The 21,290-nt window shown below is 38.2% G+C and overlaps 1 pseudogene; it reads right to left on the bottom strand.

Annotated features, from left to right (window-relative positions):
• The window catches only part of LOC141439430 (uncharacterized), a 51,701-nt pseudogene that overhangs the window by 4,606 nt on the left and 25,805 nt on the right, over positions 1-21,290 (bottom strand).

The raw sequence follows: 21,290 nt of genomic DNA, 5'->3' as shown, positions 1-21,290 counted from the left end.
CTCTCATAATGAGGGCTTTGGGCCGTAGTTTCCAATTATTTAAAAGAAAGAAAACATAAAAATGCGCTTGTCACATGTCACAATCATAATGAACATAAAATAATTACATAAGTCACCAATTTGGCGGTCTTACGAACGGCGCTGATCTTCCTTTGGGACCTAGTCGTCATACATAAAAAAAAATCACCTTTGTACATCTTATTATGCTGTATTTTGTTATTTTCATGTGTTTTTATGTACAATATATAAAGAGTTTTACAATAAAATACAGTGAAACCGACACAATTTTCGATTAAAAAATTACCCAAATAGGCATAGCCATAGGTCAGTCTCCTTTACCTTTTTGGGCCATTACAAAAAAGAATTCATTCGAATTTCGTAAAATTTCATATACGGGGTTAAGTTAGAGACCCGTCGATATTTTTCAACTCCCGGCAAGCAGACTCCGGCTGAGTTTCCACCTGAGATGTGCGAGGACGTATTGCGAGGAATGTGTTTTGCATGAACCAATAGAAACGCTTAATTTACCTACCCTCGCTCCGTTCAGCTGTTTCCACTGGTTCACGTTTCTCTCTGGTGGAAACACAGCCTATACCTTATCAAGTTACAGAGCTAATATGGATGGTTTGTCTCTGTCACAATTTTTTATGCAAATGAAAGGGGGAGGACGACTGCCATCGAAGGTCGTTGGACGTGAACAAGTACATCTAAAATCTTAAGGCACGTTTACATGGCGTCCTTCCTGATTTTTATTATTTTAAACATTTTAAATAATTACATATATTAATATCATTATTGTATTTAGGTACCTGCTTACTTTATTTTATTTTTTAATTAACTTTAAAAGTACTTAATATGAAAAGCTTGTGTGTTTTTAGATTAACTTTTTAAGCCATAAATAAAACAATTTATTTACTGTTAATTTTTTTTTCGCTTGTCCTCAGAATTTCATTGTATGAGGCTTCAGGGTAGCTTCAAGAAAAGTGTTGTAGGTACAGTCAAGGGCAAAGATATATAGACACGGCCAAAGTTGCAGAAATATGTATACACGGCCTTAATGTTAAGTGCATAAAGTCGTGTATACATATTTTTGTAACTTTGGCCGTGTCGATATCTTTGCCCTTGACTGTACATGTTACATATCATATTTTTTTCAGTAAACGTGAAGTGCCGCCTTAGCCTTTTTTCACATATTCCGGAGTATTTTCCATTATAGCAACCACAAAGTAAATGCGATGTCCAAAAACACAAGCCGAGTCACCAGTTTTTAACAGAAATCAGTCCAAGAAACAAGCCAAATCACAGAATAATCGGGAAACAGTCGAATAAACAAGCCAGGTAGTCTTAGAAAGAAACAAAACAATAAGAGCAATAAAACGCGTCCGCACCGCACAAGAGACAGATGTTGTTCAGCCGCCATGTACTGCATCCTATCTATGTTGCACAGTTATCTCTGACCAACAGCGTGCGTTTTAATTTTGTCTATTATTAACTCTGTAACTTGGATGAGGTATAATAAAATGACGAAAAAAACCGCCAAAGCCCACCTCAATGGCCAAGCGCAGTTTTTCCTCCTGCTCCTCCCTTTGCAGGCGGGCCAGTTCGCGCGCCTCTTCCTCCTCGCGCCGCTGTCTCTCTTCCTCCAGGCGCTGCCGCTCCGCCTCCTCTTCTGCTTCGCGCTGCAATCTGGAAACGTATTGACATTCAAGTGCAAAATTCGAATTTCGTATCTTGCCGCGCTGGCGCTTATATTATTTAATACGAGAGCAGGGGTGTCACTAGGCCATTCCGCCGCCGAGCTACAAGTACATACCGCCTCCAACGTTGAGGCATTCAGTGCGACTCAACGCGTGCGAGTGAACACGATTTATCGATAGACAGAGAAGCATACAGTAGGCACGATTCTTATGCCTAAACGTCACTTTTGTACGGCAGTGAAACTTCTGTCTTGTACTATTATTATTCTGTGACGAGAGTGAGAGGGACTGTGCGACATATCGTACAGTTCATAGACTAAGATTTTCGTAGTAGCCCCCCCAAGTTACAAGTGAGCTCCGGAGTGAGATGTAGAATAATGGTTACGTCAGGCTCGTGTATTGTGGTCTCATGAGGAAACACGGAAATAACTTTTTACAGGGAATACGTTTAAAATCCGACAAAGTTAAAGTTTTGGAAATAGGATAACTATACGTGGATCCATTTAAAAATAATAGTAAAAAATTCGGCACACATGAAAAAAAAATGATACAGATTATAGCTTACTGTAATACATATTATTAACAATACTTTTTGTTCGAAATACGTACATTTGGAAGCTACAAAATTTTATGAATACTACAGGTAGTGGCTCTGGCAGCATAATAAACAATATTGAAAAATCAGAACACTAGTGTTATTTCAGATGTCCGCACCATCTACACCAAATATCATCCAAATCCGTCCACCCGTTATAGCGTGAAGGAGTAACAAGCATACAGAGACACACACACACACACACAAACTTTGTATTTATATAAGTAACTCTTAAATGGTTAACTGATCGAGTGTTGCCATATATGCTTCCGGATTGAAAGTTTCTTTGCGAACTTCTTTCCGCTGGCGTTCGTGTCGTCATAGTGTGTTGTATGTTCTTTATATATTTTGGTTTTTTAAATGGGTCCGACTAAAAAACAGCGTTGCGGCTTGCCGTAACATTATGCTGAGTGGGGCCACTTTATACTATTCGATGTTATTTTTATTCTTTCCATCTAATGTATTTTTATGTGTATCGAATATGTGTAAATAAAGTATGTCTCTCTCTCTCTCTCTAATCTCTCTCTCTCTCTCTCTCTCTTCTCTCTCTCTCTTCTCTCTCTCTCTCTCTCTCTCTCTCTCTCTCTCTCTCTCTCTTCTCTATCCTCTCCTCTTCCTCTGTTTCTCCGAGCTTGCCTGCCGCTCCAGTTTCCTCTCTGGCGCGCCGCCGCCGCTCCGCCAGCGCCGCCTTGGCTTCCTTCCGTCGTAAATACGACGGTTGATCATGACGCTGCAACGATACAGTTCGGGCAAATCAGCTAAACTCAACCTTACTACCCCACCTGGCATATTTATAACAGGGTAAATCGTCAATACGGTATTGACAACTCCTGAATTTGCCATCTCTTATATATTATTATGAAAATGATATACAGAGTGTTTAACGAAGATAAAACTTTAATCGGTTGAAAATTGGATTTATAGTGATTTTTTGAAGAATCTATATTTGTCCTCTCAAACGCTTCTCTATGAAGCAAGTATGGCGCTACTTGCGTGTGCAAGTATTTCTTTCCTCTGTCTAATCTTGAATTTCAAACCTTTTTAACTTGTTATTTGTAAAGATAGCTTCAAATTGTTTCTCTATTCGATAACAGACATTGTGAAGTTTTAATTTATAGAAAATAAAAAATAGTCAGGTCCCTATTACTGACCACCGTTTCAATAACTGGCCACCATACATTAATAAGTTTTTGTTAAAAAATGCATTTTTAATACAAGCTTTTTTGCTGACTATACTTTTTGTTGACTGTACTTGCATTGTCATCCAAACTACATTCCGTACAAATTTCAAGTCGATCGCATTAACCGTTGAGGAGTTCCGTTCTGCGGAGACAATCCTGGTCGGACTAACGGATGCCACTACCAGATTATTGTATTGGCACCAGATTACGAGTACATAAGTATGCCAAATTCCAAGTCAATCGGACCATAGAAGTTGGGTCCAAATTTAGCTTCCAAGATTTGACACAAACAAATAAATAAACAAACAGGGCAAGCTAAAGAAAGCTTGTAAATGAATTCTAGTTACCATAAACAAGAGTTCATTTGCAGTAAAATAAGGTGGCCACCCAACAACATTTTAGTCGTATTTGTGTAAGTTATGCGACTCATAATGCTATAAACATCGTTTAGAAGTAAATTTAGCGTGTAATATGACTATGGGTCTCTTATCATTATACAACTTGTAGTCGTATATAGAAATCGTATAAACTTCTATACGACTGTTTTATATCACCAATACACAACTTTTAGTCGTATAACTAGTGCTGTCGTCTTAATAACGTCTATATGACTTCTACACCGGTATTTATCGTATTAGAGCGCGAAAAAACTACTATTACGTGACGATCGTGTAAGAGTAATATATTGCACTCTTATAAAATTAGAGTCAATTTGTAGTCGTATATAGACATCGTATAGACTTCTATACGACCGTTTATATGACTGTTACACAACTTTTAGTTGTATAACTAGTGCTGTCGTCGTAATAACGTCTATGACTTTTACACCGGTATTTATCGTATTAGAGCGCGAAAACTACTATTACGTGAGGATCGCATAAGAGTAATATATTGCACTCTTATAAAATGTTGAGTCGATTTTTAGTCGTATATTGACATCGTATAGACTTCTATGCGACGTCTTATATGACATTTACACAACTTTTAGCGGTATAACCGGAGATGTTGGCTTAGTAAAGTCTATACGACTTTAACACCACATTTATTGTGTTATAGTCATAAGAAACTACTTTTACGTGACGATCGTGTAAAAGTCATAAATTGCACTCTTATACAATTCTAAGTTAATTTGTAGTCCAATATGAACATCGCATAAACTTCTATACGACTGTTTTACATGACTATTATACAACTTTAGTGGTATAACCAGTTGTCATCTTGATAACGTCCTATACGTCTTTTACACTAATTTTGTCGTATTAGATTCCCGAGACTACTTTTTTACGTGACGATCGTATAAAGTGATAATTACACTTTTTTAAGATTATATAAGCCGATTTGAACACTTTTATGCTACTATTTATTACGTATATAACTTTAGTGACACAGCTTCTTTGTAACGTGATAATAATATTTGAAATTATAAAAATTTTTTCAACCTAACCCTAATTTCGTTAAAATGGCTGACAAAAAGAAAGTTCACAGAATGCAAAGTCGTTTAGATATTGTATTACGGTTGTATCTTAACCCTAAGACGTTTAAAGGTAATTATTAAAACGTTCATTAAAAACATTGAAAAGAATATAGCTTAATTTACAGAATTTATAAGGCGCGTTTCATTATATTGAGAAGACTAGGGCATATTACTCGATAGCGTTAATTTCCCCAACAGATAAATGTACATACTTAGTCGTACGTGAGTTTCGAAGATGTCACAAGAGATAATTGAAATATAAAATGGCTGTTCTACTTTGCTATGATTAAAGTAATTGTCCGTCGCAGTTTTTAAGTTTGAATTTACTCATTTATCTGATAACTTTACAACAGAACCCCATATTAAAGTCACGATAATACTTTTATTCGATAAAATGCGGTAAAACAGCGGTAAATAAACACCATAACTCCATGAACATTGGTCATGACACCATGTCTCACGATTTCTATACGACCACTACACGACTGATACATACTTATAGGACTGCTACGTGACTATATTACGACATAGATTCGTATAAAATGGGCCTTTTCTCGGTCATATCGATGTGATAACGACGTGTTTACGACCAATTATACAACCAAAAGTCAAAATTGGCACGTTGTGGCCACCTGTAAATGTTTGTTGGCCAGTAATTGACGATTTACCCTAATATGTTTAACCTCTTGACTGCCAGTCATCCACACAACAAAGAGCAACAAAATGCCTTTTTTATTACCTGTCATTTCGTTTTCTTCAGCCTTCTCTTGAGAGGGTTCTTTCTTTTCTTCCACCTTCTTCTCCTCTGACTTTTCTTTCTTTTGCTCTACTTTCTTTCTTTCTTATCCTCTTCTTTCTTTTCTTCCTTTTCTTTCTTTTATCTAACTTTTCTTTCTTTTCCTCTATTTTCTTTTCTACAACTACTTCTTTTTTCTCTTCAACTTTTTCAATTTTCTCATCGACTTTTTCTTCTACAGAGATGGATCGCTTCTTTCTTTCGATTTGCACTGGCTTCGCTGCTACGTCTGGTTTCGTTTCTTCTACTTTTTGTACGACAATCGGTTCAGGATTGACAACATTAGTATTTTGGTTTTCTTTATTCTCGTTTACCTGTTAACTATATAAATATACTAATTAAACTAAAATATGACAGAATCAATTCTAGTTAGTGAATCATACGGGTTTTGTTCAGATATCTATTTATTTGATAAAATATCATTTTTATCCGGTCAACAAATCGGTAGAAAATCGATCTTAACTTCGGATCTTAGACCATTTACTTATTTGGGAATTACGAAATATCTATATCAGAGTTACTTTCGTCTTTTAAGTGACTATTTGGGAATTACGAGGTAACCATGAACGAGTTACCTATCGTTTAGCGGCTGAGAGTGGTCGGCCGCCATTATGTATTTGCAGCGCTTCTAATTTTGACTGACTTCGTGTGCGCTCACGTGATTCTTATCGGAAGGCTTTGCTGGAAAATTCAGGAATAATGTATAAAAAATGTAATTGGGCAAATCAACTTTTTTACCGACAATAATCTGTCCGCGACATTTTTCAAACAATTGCAGATTTTTGTAAGTAAACATGTTTTTTCTGTAATTTAGATGGTGTACATGAATACATGCCATCCTACGTATGTTCAACCTATTAAACCGTGAAATATCTTATTGGAAGTACGATTTTTTGGTAACGATAGAGACAATTTTGGTAACGCAGGAGACGCACAAATTGTGGGTAAAATAGTTGATTGGCACAATTAACAAGAGCCAGAATCTTAGTCTTGACATTTTCCTTATACACACAGACATATTCCTTAAGTGTCAGTGGGAATAAAGAGTCTTTATTAAATATTACTTTAGCATAAAGGTTCTATCTCCGTATTTAAAATTATTAGAGACTTCAAATTTGGTATACAAGTGTGTGTACTAACAACCCTCCCTCCTCCCCGTCCAAGTGGGGAGGCCTATGTCCAACAGTTTTTTTGTTATCAGATGAGTACTAAGACTGTTCTAAAATCTGTTAATTTGTTGCCAGCCTTTAAAAAAAAGTGCATACCCTTTTCTTGAAAGCCCCGATGTCATAGTTGTCTCGAAACACTGCTGACGATAGGTGTCCCGGCTGATATCGTCAGTGGAAAGGTGAAATCTCTAACTACTCTAAAGCGTCTCTTTGGTTGGCGCTTTAGCGATTTCACCTTCCCACTGACGATATGATGATGATGAAATATTCAAGAAAAAAGAAGATGAAGATGGATTTATTTGCAACATGAACCATACAGGATAGGCACACAGAATACAAATAAACAATAAACTAATATAGAATCTCAGCCCAATGTGTTTGCCAGTCCCTTGCACTGTGACAAAAGGAACAGGCTCAGCTTATGCTGCGCTTGCTCAGAAGCTGCCAGCGCTGGTTTTCAGCCTGCCCCCGTTGACTCAGGCTAGATAGAATGGCATACCATACCTTAGTGACTTTAACCTCCTTGTCCTGGCTCGGTTCTTTGGACACGGCAGGGGACGGCGAGAGCGGCCGTCCGGGGGAAGCTGACGAGTTGCGCGCGCGGTCGTGCGGCCGCGGCCGCCGCGCCAGGGGGGGCTTGCCCTCGCCCGGGGCTGGTGCTGCTGATGCTGACGACAATACGAACTTTAGAGCGCCACTATTGACCCTGGATACTCTCGGGAGCCCGCCTAGTGGCAACTATTGCAATATCGCTAACCCGTTCCGTTTTATTACTTATTCAAGATGTTTAAATAATGTACATAATAGTTATGAATATGAACCGCGAGCGAAAATCGCGAACTTTTTAGCTGTAGCTGATTGTAACACGCTTACAACTCATTACGATTAAGAATAATGCCAACTTAGCATTAAGGTCTTATACTAGATATACGTAGCACATTATGGTCTTACACTATGCATTCAAGCTTTTGTTTATTTTGATTTTTATGCCATTTCTACTGTCTTCTTACATATTTTTAAGTTTTTTATATTTTGGTTTTTACCGATTTCGATAAAAACCACAGTGTGGGGATTTTTGCGGGCGAACAATTAATCCAGCTTGTCTAAAGTGTGTGTTTATTCTGTCCCATAACTCAGCATCAGTGATTTTCACTTTCTTAGAAAAATGTTTGCAATGTTTACTACTAGCGTGCTTAGGAGATGAGTCACGAAGGAATTGCCTTAAAATTGTTACAACCTCTAACTTTTAGTGGATTTGTACCTCATAAAATCATACTTTTACGTCCACTTGCAGGCTTTTTAATCTAGGTTTAAGTGGTCTTAAGTCCTGTCAGATCTATACAAGAACTGTCAGTTTAAGCCTTAAATCGAGATTTAAAAAAACCGGCCAAGAGCGTGTCGGACACGCCCAAAATATGGTTTCGTAGCCATTACGAAAAAATTAAGTAATATTTTTCTAAGGATTTCGTATTTTATACGGAATCTTCCAAGTTTAGGTATATTTTATACCTTAGGCTGCTATTTACTCTTAAACTACTAATTTGTACCATTTTGTCGGCATATTTTACATATATATCCGTGCAAAATTACAGCTTTCTAGCATTGATAGCCCCTGAACAAAGCCGCGGACGGACAGACGGACAGACAGAGGCAGACAGACAGACATGGCGAAACTATAAGGGTTCCGTTTTTGCCATTTTGGCTCCGGAATCCTAAAAACCTACAAGACGTCCTTAATAAGTAACTCAAGAGACGTTACCATAGCAACAAGCTACATATAAACAGTTGATTGACCCTGCTGCACAGTACACAGTGGCAGTGGGTACGTACCTGGCCGGCTGACGTGCAGCGAGGCGGGGCGCGGGCGGCGCGGGGTGGTGGCGGGCCGGCGCGGCACACTCGCGGCCACGACGGTGCTGTCGCGCGACACGCCCGGGGTCGTCGCCACGCTCTGACTGTCTACACCACCTAAGGGACATCCATTTCTTTAACCATCTGAGGACTGACGAAAATATTATGTTTCCACAACAGGGCATATTGGGCAAAGCTTTGCGCAGGGGGCGACACTAGCACATACCATATACATGTCGCCATGACGGGTGACATGAATGACCAAAGAGTATTAGTACCTATAGAGAAAACCATGACATATTTAATATATCATGATCAAACGATAAAGCTATATTTCCAAAAAAAAAAAAAAAAAATATTATTAATGGCATCCTACGGACATTAAGTGGGTGATCTAAAAAAAACTTTTTAAAAAACTGTTTACGTTATGTGCTAGTGCTGCATTCTGGCGGCAGAACTTGGCAGTAATACTCCCTATTTGAAACGAATGTCAATCAGGTAAAGTTCTTTTTTTATGTCATATATACGCCAGGCCCTAAGATGTTAACTGACAATAACATTCTGTTAAAAAAAATGACATTTTTACTACAAGCTTTTTTTGTTGACTGTACTTTTTGTTCACTTTACTTGCGTTGTCATCCAATTTACATATGTATAACAAATTCCAGGTCAATCCGACCACTGGAAATGAATCAAAATTAACCTAAAAGATTAGACCGAAAAACAGGGCAAACTGTAAATATAAAAGCTTTTAAAATCGGGGACGGTATGAAATCGACACGTACTTTTATAAGTACGCTTATCCTTCAAGGTTATAGTCCGATTTTGATCATTTAACCTTTTCGCCGCCACGTCAAATACAAAAGACATCACCCATACGCCAGGATTCTTTATAGCCTTAACACAATGAGGGCTATCGTTTTTTGTCTCACTAGATGGCGCACTGATGCGTGAGGTTTTTAAGTATGGCTTTAAAAGTCTGTTATTACGGGCGTGAAAACAAAGTTTAGATTAAAATCATATTTAATACACCTTAAAACCGTACCATAAAAATATCGAGCATGCCACAGTGTTGCATAGTCCCCGTTTTGTTGGGAAAAAAGGGAGGACAAAGGTTTCCGAAAGACAAAACTGTCTCAAAACACAGACATTCATTGCCCCGGAACGCATATTTGCCATAATTAATTTCAGATATTGCAAAATATTCACAAAATTATTCTAATTATAAATAAACCCGCGTAGCTCACCCAAAAACTATGAGATTTGACATTTCGGAGACCTCGCGCTACACTAGCGCCTCTAGTGGCGAATTCATACGCGATAGCCCATTGATCATTGAACGAAGGTAGCTTTTGCATTGAAGTAATGGACGTATACATAGGTCGTTGGCGTGGAGCCTGCGGTGCGTATATATGAGTCATGGGTGTCGAAAAGGTTAACTAAAGGATATGGATCCGATCTGAAGCCGTGAAAATACGGCCCGAAGCAGTCGTAAATAGAACTATTTGTATGTTATTTTACGCACTGGATGCGATTTTCGTCATCCAATTTCACATCATGGCTTTGAAGATCTCTTCATAAGAACTAAACAATAATTTGCCATTCTGCATGGAGACCAAAATTTATTAAAATTGAATTCCTTCTTTATTTGTCACGATAACTATGCAAAAAATAACGTAACGTCAGTTTTATATGAAGATTTTGTTAGGTATTATTAGTAGACATTTAAACATTTAACATTCATGTTATTTACAGAGCTAAGCCAAGCACATCAAACATCGAATATAAAGAAGTAAATCTAAATGAGATGATAACTAAAAATAATCTACACTAAAAGGGAATTTTCAAACTATTTTCATTGCTACATTATTAAATATACAAAACCGTATCAAACCATAATGTTTTATTCTTATTCAAAACATTCTAGCTACACAGGATCGTCAGATACTCGCGTAAACATTAAGAGGATTATAGAAATAACTAACAAAGTAAGCTAAAACCAACTGTTCAAAGGGCATAACAATTGCTCAATTCGGCTACATGAAACTTACTTGGATAGGCCTTTAAGTTGGGGTCAACATTCGCAGATTAGCTAAAGACCACAGTGAGTCTGAGCCAAATCCCATCAGACCAAAAACGGGCAGATGCTTACTAGCATGTTGGCGTTGGCTCCTATGCAAACTTTTGATTTTGCGCGAATAAAACCTTGAGCAGCCATCGGACAAAGTTCGCGCGCGCGGTGGCCGCCATTTTGTTTACAATCATTGCCGATTTCAACTTGCGCCTAGCGCCCATTGGTGTTAACACTCGTCAGCACGGACGAAAATTGCCTTAAGAGCGTTTATACCTTCTGAGCTGGCAACGTTGCATTTTTGTTAGTTTTTTTTCGATTATCCATAAAAATTTAAAGAAAATTAAAAATGTGGTCTGATAGAACTCTTCTTAATATATTTATAAGTTAATGTGTCTACTTCAATAATTATTCGTGATAGATTTTTATATTCTTTAAAAACGAATTAATGTTTACTAACGGTTTTTAAAGAAAATAAAAGTCTATAACGAATAATTATTGGACTAGACAAATTAACATTAAGAAAACATAACAATAAACATTTATATTAAGAAGAGTTCTATCAGACCAATTTTTAATTTTCATTCAATTTTTATGGAATAATCGAGAAAAAGTAACAAAAATGCAACGTTGCCAGCTCAGCAGGTATAAATTATATCTGTGGTCCACCTACACTCATACGTCTATCTGATAATTTAGCGATCCTGCGTAGCTACCATACCTAATAACACCATTCCTGCACTCGGCACTCGAGCTTACCTTTGGGCGTGTTGACGCCGGTCCCGGCGATGGAAGCGGGCCGGGGCTTGCGCGCCGCCGGACGGCGCATGACCGGCGGCGCGGAGGAGAGCGCACTCGCCGGACGGGAGCCGGGCGTCGTGTCGCCGGAGCGCGGCTCTGCGGCGTATTTACACGTGAGGCTGGTTGGCTACTAGGGTGAGTTGTGAGCACGAGGAGTGGGAAGGAAGGTAAGGAATGTTGACAGTAGGTAGAAAAATGGTAAAGTGCACAGGAGCTGCTGAGTCCTAACCTTTTATAACCCCCAACGCAAAAAGAGGGGTGTTATAAGTTTGACCACTATGTGTGTCGTGTGTCTGTCTGTGGCACCGTAGGCACTTAAACGGGTGGACCGATTTGAATGCGGTTTTTTTTAAATTTGGAATTGTTTCCTAGCGATGGTTCTTAGACATGTTTCATCAAAATCGGTTTAGCCGTTTTAGAGTTTGAAGTGACAAAGTCGGGGGTTTTCCAAATTTTTGTTGGTTAGGTTATTTAACAGATGTAGTACTAAGACCAGCTTTGTTATTTTGGATATTTAGACACGCGGTAGTGTGTCAAGCCAAGTTCAAGCTAACAGATTTTGGATTACTTTAACAAATAAAATTCGGCCGTCACTCTCGTGTTGATTTGTTCTTTAAAGTACGCGAGGTTAAAGAATGAGATAGCTTTTAAGGCGAGAATAGTTCCCTTCTGCATACAATATTAAGAAGGATTGATTTTAAATCGAATCATATTTTTGACAAATTGTATGGAATGGATACGGCAGTTTGGGCAGTGAAAAGAGGTTGGAAGGTATAGGATGCTTTGTGACTAGAATGATGCTAAAAGTGAGGAAGGGAAGAAAAGGTTTTCAGTGCGGGAAGCAGCTAGAAAATATGGATAGGAAGAATGAGTCATAGTTGTGTAGCAGGAGCAGGGTACTGCTTTTTACATAGAAGGGGGAAGCATGGTGTGGCCAAAGGGAAAATTGATATATTGCTTATTTACAAACCACTATAATATCGTCAATACTTTTAAAAATGCTCGTATCCTTAACTCGATCATTTATTTGAGTAAACCTTAAGTGTCAATTTTGTTGACTTATTGATTTGAGATACGAGATTTTTTTCAAAGTAATGACGGTAGTGCTGTACACAAATCAGGTGCGTAAGTAATTTAGATCTCTACTTACCTTGAAGTCGATGTGATGTGATGAGTAGGAAGTGCTAACCCGATAATAGAATAATCTCACCTTAACCCAAAGTGATAGGATAGCCGAATGAAAAACCCCTTTTTTTAAGTAGTCACAAACGCCTAAAATAAACCCAAATTTTGAAGTGACCAGTAGATACCAAAAACCAATTATAAGTGCCAAATAGTTCATAATTTTGAAAAAGTGATTTGCGGCAGAAATAAAAAAAGAATGAAAGAAGAAGGGGAAAAAGTGACACCAGAGAATAAGTGTATGAGGATTAAACATTTTAAATAATCAAGAAAAAATAGTAAAACATATGTGTTAGTCAGCAGTCAACACTGTTATTAAATTAAAGAAGCATCTTCGGTTAATGAACATTAATAAAGCGATTGAAACAACTGTGTGTATAAACTAACAAAAAATATAAGCCGGAGACAATAATTTCTGACAAAACAAACAAGAGACGCAAAAGCAAGCTACGGACGTACATATGGATTAAAGAATTATTTCGAAATAGCATAGAATACCCTAAATTAAATAAATAATGACGACTTTTCCTACGACACACGAAGCATGGATTGCCAAAATATTGCGATGCGACAAAATGTCCACACTCAAATCGACGCACTTTTAAACGACCAACCAGAACACAAGCGTCAATCACCAAAAGCACTCAACACAAACTAAAGCTCAAGCACTTTGAACAGAAGCGTATTTTTAAATTCTGACGTTTCATTTTGAGGTCCAAAACATACTCCTACGCTCCGAAATTAATCTAAACGATCCCAATTTACTCATCTAGTTAGCTTTCGGACTTTGTGCATCAATGGCATAACCAAAATATTCCTAGCAAACCTTGCACACTGTCAACAGCCAAAGCAAAGTAGGCAATCATTTAAAAAGCCTTCCAGACGGTAATCTCAAAAACGGGGTTAGAAAGAGTATATTTTCTGCCGATCCTGACGCATCTTGTTTGTGGGTGCACAAAAACTGACATTCAACCTATTTTTATACTACAAACTTTTCACATCAACATTCCCCAACCAGCTTCTGCATGTTGCATAATCTAAGTCTTATGATTATGAGCCCTGTTGAAATGGGGCATGGAAGACAAACCTGAGAAGTGAGATCACTTTCACTAACAATCGTGCTCACGCAGAATGGGACTTGTCGAACTGCACAATGAAAGAAGCTGTACCTGGGTTCATCCACCCATGACTAGGTTTTTTAAAGACCTGAGGAGGAATAAGAATACTGGCGAAATATGCCTAGGACTATAATCATCCGGAAACCTCCTCAACACAGAACACAAGCATCAGTCACCAAAAGCAAAGCAGAAACTCGTCGTTGAGCGCTCTTCACACCAGCCTCCCATAAGCCGCCTACACGTGGCGCATATCTTGCTAGTCTTACGGGTCCTGTTGAGGTGGTGCACGGAAGGAGCTTATCGAACTGCGTAATGGAATTGGCTCTGTCTGAGTCCATTAAGACCGCGACTAGGTAGTTTTAAAGACTCGAAAAGGCAAAAAGATACTGGCGGAATATACCTAAGACTATAATCAGTCTAAAACGTTTTCGACTATTAGAACACAAGCGTCAGTCACCAAAAGCAAAGCAGAAACTCGTCGCTAAGCGCTCCTCACACCAGCGTCCCACAAGCCGCCTATGCGTGGCGCATATCCTGAAAGTCTTACGGGTCCTGTTGAGGTGGTGCATGGAGGGAGAGCCTGAGAGCGGGCGCGACGGGAGCTTATCGAGCCGCGTCATTGAGTAGGCTCTACCTGGGGCGCGGGGCGCCGGCAGCGTCGGCACCAGGTCGGTGCGGCGGCGCGCCACCGACGACCAAACGGCTGGCGCCGGCTGGCGGTCGGGTTCGTCTGGAATGATCAATTATAACGGTTACTGAAGTAGATGCATAAGCTGGACAGCTAGAGTAAACTTACTACTTTTATGTAAGCATAATCTGTTGCACGAGGCAAACAAAATTTCTAAAGGCAAAGTTTGTGTTAAGGAATGAGACAGAATTTTGCTGTTTGCGTTTTAGGGGTATGTGTTCAGGTACGCTTTAAGAGATGTGTCAGGCAGGAACTACGTATTTCTTGTCAAGAGAAAGTTTAAGGGCCTGTTTCACCACTTGTCGACTAACTTTAAGTGTCGGATATCAGTGATGCCGTCTCTGTTTGTTTTGTCCGAATAAACAAAGACGGCATTACTTTTGTCTGACACTTAAAAGTTAGTTGACAAGTGGTGAAACAGGCCCTAAGTCTCTTTAAATGGTTTGATTTAGATGTTTGAGGTGAAGCAAAGTAAATATTTTATACTTAGTTCATACATAATTCAATGTTATTTCGTCATATTGCCAGGTGTGATTCATGACGTCACGCACCAAGTCCACAAAATGCATAACAGTATAACCACTAGGCCAATATCCCGAGACACTTCAACAGTGACTCAACACTATTATGTCATACCACAGTCCCGACGTCAAAATAGAGCAACCAGTTAATCTACTGACACATCTTTGAGTCTTGAGCATTAACATAATCTCTTCTAATCCAGCGCAAGGCCGCTCGATTAACATCGGGTCTTCGTAAACGCTCTCCGTACCAAATTACAACCGTTATCCTACAGTTACTTTTAAATTATACGAATGAAATTCCACCTTATGGCTTTAAGAATAAATGACATGTCTAACTTGAGGGACGATCGTATAATTTGTCAAGAAAGGTGCATTTACGAAGACTGTTTAATGTTTTGTAGTTTTGTTTATGTTAAAGGAATGCTATTGAAAATAACTTACAGAAACTTGTAAACATCCTCATTCCTATAATGGCTGCATTAAAATAAAGGGGATACACAATGAAAGAAATTGGTTATGACTTTAATTTCCTAGAGGGTAAATAGAGTTTTGGACAGAGTAAACACGGGAATTTTACTAACACAAAATTTCAATCAGCGTGTATTACATGCATGAGTATGTACAGTCGAGTTCATAAACTTGTGAGCAAATTTTTGATCAAAAATATCTGAACACGACTCTATTGTTCACGGCACAAGTTTATGAACTCGACTGTAGTATACTTGGTTTCAATTCTATTTTAACAGCCTAGACTCGTAAACCGCACTCTTTGAGAAATTGTACCCATTAGGAAGTGCATGTTTTTCCTTCATTCCTTCTGAAGAGCACCTTTAAAAAATGCACATTTCGGCAAAGTGGGTTTTACGAGCATAAGCCTTTTTAATCTTTTCCCTGTGTATACACAGGGAACTTTGAGGGGCGTGCTTAAAGATGATAAAAATAAGTATAATGATCACCAACATTGCAAAGCACAAATCCAGCATGCAATTTCATACACATTCCAAGATTTAATTTTACCCCGATATTTGTAAGAAAATAATTTGTCTTTCTCATGCATTTAGACGCGTGAGAAAGACGGGATTTACGGTCACGATTAAGAAGAGGGTTTACTATTAATAATTTTATACTAACGTAGTTTTTAAGACCGACTCATAGCCCAGTTTATTAGAAGCAATGACATTTTAATTTGATGAATAACTATGCCAATTCAATTGGTATTTTTTTTGTAAGTAGAAAATAGTTTCTTCTTAATCCAGCCTTTTGTAAATAATTACAGATTTCAGAATGTTATGATATTTACCTTTATTGTCAGTTTCTGAGTCTAGATGCAAAGCGGAGGCACGTCTTGTGAGCGGCGCAGACGCGAACATCACGTTAGTTGTTGATGCCGCCCTGAAACATGTATTATTGCAATTTAAACACATTGAAAAGTATAACACGATGGAGTTAGTTTTGCGTACACTACAAATATGAGTTATAACAGTTCAAAAAGGCATTGGAAATTAAGTTGATATAAGTCCTTTTTGAACAGTTGCTTCTCATTTGTTAGAAATGCAATTTGAAGCTTTCGACCATGCTATAGCTACACAATTGTCTACCTACATATTAACAATAGTATAATTATGCTACTTATTCATTACAATTACCTTAATTATATAAATAGAAATTTACCGCTGACGTTGTCTTTAAAATCATGTCGCTCTTTTCTCAGACTATTTTAGACAACATTTCTATTTATGGTTGTAATCATCCATTCATAATCCTACTCTATCATACTAATTACCATATTTTTTTAATTATAACTAAAAGTCTTAAAAGTTACATAACATGAACAATAAGCCATCCACACAAAAAAAAACAATCGCCAAACACGAACCATCACCTTCTCAACCAAAACCGACGAAATTTTGGTTTATACAACAATCTCAAAAATCGGTCGACTTAGGTCTCCAAGACCTAAAGCTCTAAAGCCATCCTGTTACTCAAAGGAATCATCCACGTAGAATGAAAATGGTTCGATCAACTTTTCCCTGCACCGCGTTGCCATGGTTACGTCCCCTGGACAACTCTATAAAACCATGAGTTTCTCCATGTTTTCCGTGGTTATAATTCATAGAGCGTACATTTTTGTCGTAGTTACAAGCCCATTATTTAATGGCCAATCTCCTAAGCACATTAGAAGCATATATCATAACAGTTTTTTAAGAAACTCTGTCACTGTTTTCTCTTGGACAACGGGACAGAATAACAAACAGGAAAAAGTTCATTGACCCAAATTTGAAATTAAATTAATTAACGACTTGTTTTATCGAAATTTTACTTACTTTATTTTATTTTACTTTTAATAATGCACGAATTATTTCAAAATGTGTAAAAATTACAGATTTTTAATTTTTCTGTTCTTTGTATATTAATCCTAGGTTTCATGCCAATTTTATACTTTTTAGGATATCGGGAACTTCGGGGATTCGGGGTTCTGACCAGTGAGTGGCCAAATCAATAAAATCTAAGCTGTAAGAGCTAGATCAATGAAACTTAAGTATTTTCTATATGTTTCGGAATGTTTCCTAACTACATCATATCCTGTGAATTTGGGATATTTAGCGTTATTTTGAACGAAGCTATGAACTATGAGGGTTTGAAAGTAAGATTAAATTATTCTAGAAAAGGTAGGTTGTGCCCGCTTTCTTTTTTGTCCGTCTTAGCACTACCGTGCCCCCAGATGCTACATCGCATTGCCTGATTAGGAAAATCATTATGACACTTATACCTAGTGCTATCCACGAAGACGCGTGATTTTGTCAAAATTAGACATTAATGAAATTGTAATAAGAACCACGGCAGTCGTCATCCTGAATGACTCTACCTATACTGTGAGACATCAAAAGTTCGACTGTCATATCCCGGTCATGTACGAAATCTGTATAAAATTTTGCACCTTATCACACCGCATTGAGGTGCAAAATTGTACATATCTCTGTACTTGAATGTACATTATAAGTATAAGAACCAACAGTAAGGTTAAGAGTATAAAATGCATTTGAATCAAGTTCATTAACCGAGGTCTATGTGTGGGTACTGATTGACACTAAGGTCACAATAATACCGAATAGTTATAACAATCTTGGACTAATAAAAACCTGTTCAATCCCACTACTAATATTATAAATGCGAAAGTTTGTAAGTCTGTTTGTACCACACGTTTAAACCGCTAAATCGATTTAGATGGAATTCGGTATACAGATAATTTGAGTCCCGGGGAAGGACAAAGGATAGTTTTTATCCAGGAAAATTGCATAGTTCCCGCGGCATAGCGATAAACGCATACTACGCAGACGGAATCGCGGGCAACAGCTAGTTTATTACTGTAAGAGGCTGTGACACCATCCATTGATTAGCGTTAACCGACGGTTAAATGTGATGCCTTCTCCGTCTAATCGAACACAACAAATAGAGACGGCATCACACCTAACCGCCAGTTAACACTAATCAATGGATGGTGAAACAGCCCCTAAGTAAATTAAACACTGATACAAACGATATAATTTTTAGGGTTCCGTACTTATGCAGTGCTAAGAAGAACCCTATTCATATCGCTACACTGTCCCGCCATGTCGCCTTATTCAGACGGAGTGAGAGCATGCATGTACAGTCACCAGCACAACAAAACGCGCATAAATGTCTGATACGACTTCTTCTAGGGCTGGTACGGTAGGACATGCCAGATATTTTCGCACGCTCCGCTGTGGCAGATATTAATGCAGGTCGTACATCGCATTATTACAAGCACAGAGCCGCGCGAGCCCGCATTCAACTTAAACAATGCTATATTTCTAGCACCATTTATAACCTAACCAACAAAAAATTGGAAACCCCCGACATTGTCACTTCAAAGTTCAATATCTCACAAACGCCTGAACCGATTTTGATAAAACATGCATAAGAATTATCGCTAGAAACCCTGCTTTCAAATTAAAAAAACCGCATTCGAATCGGTTCACCCGTTTATGAGCCACGGTGCCACAGACAGACACATTATGTCTGTGTGTCTGTATGTCTATGATGCAGACACACAGACACACATAGCGGTCAAACTTATAACACCCCTCTTTTTGCGTCGGGGATTAAAAAAAAAGGCCCGAACGAGGGACTTCTATTACAAAACTCTGGTCTAGGATTACAAAAACCAGTACAAAACAACAGGAACAGTCAAAACAATTCGGCAGCAAAATCAAAAGCGTTACATCAAAATTTCACCATTGTCCAAAGTGACAAGTTTTGAGGTCGCCATTTTGAAACAATGCGGCGGATGTGACGTCACGGGGCCACTGTACCGTGGCAATTATGTCATCTGTCCGTTTGTCCTTACACTATAAATTAAATAGCATGGCGAATTACAAGATGTTCTATTTATATCGATCAAAAGGCCTCCTCTCATGATGAGAGGACTTGGGCTTTAGTTCCCCAGAGAGAACTTGACACACACACACACACAATTGAATTTATTTCCTTTCATGTGTGAAATCACATTTGAAATTTACCACGAGCTTTATGACGAAGGAAAACATCGTGAGGAAACCTGCGAAATGACAAATAATTCAATGGTGCGTATGAAGGGCCCGCGTGAGAACTACGGTCCAAGCCCTCTCATTCTGTGAGAAGGCCTGTGCCCAGCAGTAGGACATATTACTAAGATCATAATATAGTATGAAGATAAAATGATCCACGGCAGGCAAAGGTCTACTCCCATTTCAACTTATATAAAACTATATTCTTAGCTAACGACATAGCAAAAGCTATCATTTATCCCGCAAACAAAGTTGCCAGCGTAGTGTATTTGTTCTCTCAACTATTACTATTGTTTCGTAAAATCTAACTCATACAAAGGCGGTGTACACACTCAACATCGATCTCGAATTTCTCTATGCCAATACAAGCTATGACCTTGGAAAGGGCGGCCTAAGTAAATAAATAACCCACGCTTTTACCCACACGCTAAGCATCACGAAAAGGTATAATGAACTTTAACTACTAACAAACAAAGCATGTAATTAACGCACCAATAACTTGTACAAGTTTAAACCTGACTCAAACGACATTAGACTTTACAAATTGTGATAGTAAAGTTCAACTAGATTGCTTTAATAACTTTGTATCTATGCACTTTGAAAGATTAGTTACCAAATGATAAGTTATGCGAATTTTACATAAAGTAGGTAGAAAAATAGATAAGGTGTGCCGTGAATCATGCAATAAACAAACATGACGTAATATTTGGACATTTTCTGTATATAGAAGACAGTTTGAATAAATTAACTGTGAAACCATATAAAAAAAATAACGTGGGTTCGAATGAAATTCTGTATGTAGATAGCTGGACGTCTGGAATAATGTATAGGCTATAAGTACTTGTTACCTCGATATTCCAACGGGATAGGGACAACATCTCGAAATTTCATCGCTGGGATTAGCGCTAGAAATTTGGCACGGTTGTTTTTAATGCAACGTCGATTGAACGAAATTTTTGGGAATTCCCATGGGAATTAGATAAAATCCTGGTATTTATTTATTTATTCATTTATTTCAATTCAACTGCGGGATCTGGATTATGCGTACGAAGCCGCGGGTAAATTCTAAATATTACTAATTACAACACTAAAAAATAACGAGCTAAATAACAGTCTTTCATACAGTCTCAAAACTTATTTGACGCATTTTAATTAATAGCATATTGACATAGCGTGTAGTGACGGCTTAACAATACCTAACTGTGTATGTAAATCATTTCGAATAGTTTAGAATAATCTCAAATTACAGCATGATTGCATCTTGTGATCATACTTATGCAGGGAGCCAGTAGCGCGTTTTTTAGAGTTCCGTACTTGAGTTGGCAAAGCTGAACCCTCATAGGATCACTTTGCTATCCGTCCGTCTGAAAAGACACGACTACGTACCGTGCGGTTTTAGCGTGCCGTCCCTCTTCAAAGTTGCGCTTGAGAAAGAGACGGCACGCTCGAACCGCACGGTTAGCCGCATAGTGCGTACGTAGCCTTTTTCTCAGGAACGCGTGGAGTTACCGAGCTTAATTTCATATCATACTCAGGTCAGCCACCATTTCTAAATCAACGCATTGAAGGATACAG

Source organism: Choristoneura fumiferana, chromosome 20 (assembly GCF_025370935.1).
Source record: "Choristoneura fumiferana chromosome 20, NRCan_CFum_1, whole genome shotgun sequence".
Classification (NCBI taxonomy): domain Eukaryota; kingdom Metazoa; phylum Arthropoda; class Insecta; order Lepidoptera; family Tortricidae; genus Choristoneura; species Choristoneura fumiferana.
Note: the sequence above shows the minus strand (reverse complement) of the source record. Positions and strands in the feature narration are given on the sequence as shown.